Below are 4,032 nucleotides of genomic sequence, written 5' to 3'. Positions count from 1 at the left end.
GGTCTGAGTCCCTGATGGGTCCTGACATAAAAACTCTCATTAAATACATTCAGTGATGTTAGGGTTGAAGTAAACTTAAAATATGTGAAGCTGGAAATAATGACGGAAAAAATAAAACTTTCTTTGTATGATTCAAAAGAGCAACTTTCTAGTATTGAAATATATTACATATATTTCCTGAATATTATGCAGCAATGTTTTGAACTCTTACTTTTTCTCAGCTGAACATCTTTCTTGATAAACATTCCAAGCTTGCTTCAACCTGTTTCTCTCTAGTTCCTCAGATTGGAGCTCAGAGTCGTATTCATGTTGATATCTGTGAATAATGACAGTTTTTATTGTTTTATTCGCATTGACGTCTGGCATGAGAAAGAATGCTCACTTCTTTTCACTCTGAAAAGATCTGAGGAGGATCAAATCGAACTTCATGAAGCCTTTTTGTTGTGTTTGTAGAGTGCTGAGGTGGAACAATTGCAATGCACAGATGGTAAATAAAGGAAGGAGTTAGGACATACAACCATATTAGGGTCCTTAAAGAGATAGTTCAGGTTTTTTGTCATAAGTTGTGTGAAATGTTCACCATCTGTAGCTGAGCTTTAACCATGTTCCTACTGTCAGGAGCCTCCTGCTCTGAGAAACGGCCGCTAATGTACCAGAGGAAAAGTAGTTCCAAACAACTATTGATGCCTTTATTTAGAATATTTCAACAAATTTAAATCCTCCTGGTGCTATGTCAGACCTTGATATCAACTAGGACTATTTTTGACCACTATCACTTCAAAAAGTAGGTGTGACGATAGTTCCTGCTAAATACCTCTTCATCAGACAGAATAGTTGAAAGTTGTTTATAAGAATGAACTAATAGACCATTATTGGTAATGAAAAATAATAACTAGCCCTGTATCATGTATGTATTGTTAATATATAACTACGATGGGAGAAACAGAAAACAATGTTGATAAAGGATAAGCTGGGGAATGCTTTTAGGTTGTCTGTAGGTAGCTTTTAAAAAAAACTATTTTAATTTAGCTCTAAAATGACTGTTTCATGGTTCTTCCTCTAGCACAAACACCGATCAGGAAAGGGGCTGTAGTTACTTTAAAGAGACATTAGGTTCTTTAAACCAGCTGAGAGGGGCCTGTCTTTCTCGTCTTTCAAAATTATACAGAAAGAGTATCCATGAGACCGTAAGGATACTCACAGGCCCTACGTTTTTTTGCTGTTGAATAAGGTCTAAGACTGATGGACTGAAATGTCAAGGACATTCCACCACAAGCTATGTTTGGGGGACCTGCAGACGTCAACTCAGGATTTGTTAGGCGCTGGATGGAGCACGAAGATGTCCTTAATTTGGTCGCTATTTCTCTTTACAAGAGGTATAATTAGTTGATTTGGAGGAACTGGGTAACACCAATGCTTTCTCGGAGGACGGTGAAGTAGTTAAGAAGCTCCCTGTGGGCATAGTTTACAGGAAGGGAATAGATTCATCCTAAGATACTAAAGGTTTTGGATCTTTTTGGGCTGCCATCGACAGTACACCTTCTTTCTTAAGGCCCTATTTAGATATTTTTACACAGAATCAGGATCAAATGGATTATTCTATTAGCATGTTATTCTGTTAATTTTTGAACGAATACCATGTAAGTGGAATAAGTCGACTACCTCAGAAAACAATTTAAATCCTAGTAACTTCAATATAAAAAAAAACATGATTGCATTTTTCTTTAGTAATGAAAAATACTTTGCTTCTGAGGTTTTTTGATGAGCAGGAATAGAACTGTTTTATACTGAGACAGTCATAAATTAATACTTGACTTTAATGAGAAAAGTTTGTTAAATGATGAAAAGTAATCAATAACCCCTAAAAGCAAACAGATCATAGCTGCTAAACTGGCTGTACCACCATCTAGGATGCATTTAACATCTATTGTTTTCATTTTCACTGATGTGGCTCTTTAGAAAACACACACACCACTTAACATTTAAAAACATTTTTATTATAAATCATTCTAGGCTGGCCCAGTTACCACAGTAACAGCAGTTAGATACAGATCATCTGTCTGAGAATGGAGATCCAGAAGATGTAAAATTAAAGAACTCGTCCTTTGAGAGGTTGCTCTTACAGGATACACAGCTGGGTTCTGCTTCCAGTTTGAATGTATGGCAGATCCTGAAAGAGGTTATTGTTAAAACTAACCCTGAGGTTCTGTTTACACCATACTATTATGAACCTATTTGAGAATATACTAAAAATGACTTAAAAGAAAATAAACAGATTTTTCTTGTGATATGGGTTGTATTAAATAATACTTTAATTTGTAGACTCTTCAATACATGTTTGAGCAGTGGTTATTCTAGGACGAATGTTGAACATATTGGCATTAAGATTCAGGGATTGTGTTGAAAGTTGGTGAGGTTTTCCTTGTGTGTTCAGCTAGAACCCAGGGCTCTACCCAACAGGTTGGTGTCACTTAGCTGAGCGTCTTTTGCTGAGTAAAGAAAGGGATGAACGGGTAGTGATAATGACCTCACCTCTGAGCTTTACTCCTGCTCTCCTGTTCTCCAGAAATAGTAGTTTTAGAAAGGGGGACTCCAACCTCTTTGTTCTCACGATGATCCATCCTGCTGAATTGAAATCCACATTTGCATACATACACTTTCTACTTTCACCTGCAGAAAAAAAAAAAAACTTAATTGGAAAATGGTAAGCTGCTCCTAAAGCTTCGTTTTATTTTACAAAGACCTCAAAAAAGACTTTTATTGCCTTTTGCTAGGTGGCTGTGATTATCTGGATGTTGACTGAGATTAAATTGTTTCTGTCATTTAGCAACTGTCTAAAACAAAGCAGTTCAATGTTTAATTGATCCAATAATGGGTAATCATCATATAATTGGTTAACATATTTTACTATTATTTTTATTAATGCATGTGCCTGTTAAACTCGCATAATACCTGCCAGTTACACGTTAAGGCTCTGTTTTTTCTAAGCAGTTTATCTAATTAGGACAAGATTTGGGAATGAAATAGGAGCACACACAAAGTGGATAATTCTTAAGAGTGAGCTATCTCTAACTTCATTTGTAGTGTCCTTGATCTTAAAACCTAGTGTAAGGTTTTGATATGGCTAAAGCCAGCTAATTCTATTGAGCTCTAATCTCATTGGCGGATGTAAAAAATATGGACTCTGACCCAGCATATAACCATAAAACCTCTTTAAAAAATAGACCATAAACCACAGCCAGTTGTGCAGAAGAAACATATTTACCACCTAATTCCCAAAGTAAACCAAAACCTAGAAAAGTGAACCATTCAGGTCTATGCTTTATTTGGCATGTGTGCAACAAGAGAAATACAACATGAGTTGTAAGTAATTGAGAAAACAAGGGAAACAACAGAAACAGGATTATAAAAGGTTAACGGTCATAATAGTTTTAGTTAAGCTAAGAAGAGCAAAATAGATCCCAAAGTCCAACAGAGATAAAGAGGACAATTATTGAAAAAACTAGATACTAGTGCCAGTTGAAAACAGAATAAACATAGGTTCACACATGGTAGATCATGTTGAGACAACCTTTGTGAAAGATCCAAACACCCAGAACCAAATTAGTAATATGGTATAAATAATCATTTACAGTGAACTAACTGGTTATGCTTCTTTTCCCTTATTTTTTACATTCATCCCTGATTTACATTCAGTTTTAGAGTAACTGCTTCATTGCTTTGTTTTGGTGAAAACTGTAATTTAATCAACTTTAATCAATATGTTTTATTCAGATTCTAAAGCAGCATCCATGACTCTTAAATGGATTTTAGGGTTTGATCTAGAATAAAGCTCAGACAGTTGAACTTTCATTTAGGTCTTCATATTTGTGTCTGGGGGAATTTTTGGGTTCACATTCTGTCTGGTTGTTACTACTGTTATAACTTCCCCCCATTGGTGTTTTTCTAAATCCAGAATAGAATTTAAAATCCTCCTTCTCACATATAAAGCCTTAAATGGCCAAGCTCCATCTGATATCAGAGATCTGATTG

The sequence above is a fragment of the Cyprinodon variegatus genome, unplaced genomic scaffold (genome assembly GCF_000732505.1).
Source record: "Cyprinodon variegatus isolate N-32 unplaced genomic scaffold, C_variegatus-1.0 Scaffold996, whole genome shotgun sequence".
Classification (NCBI taxonomy): Eukaryota; Metazoa; Chordata; class Actinopteri; order Cyprinodontiformes; family Cyprinodontidae; genus Cyprinodon; species Cyprinodon variegatus.
Note: the sequence above shows the minus strand (reverse complement) of the source record.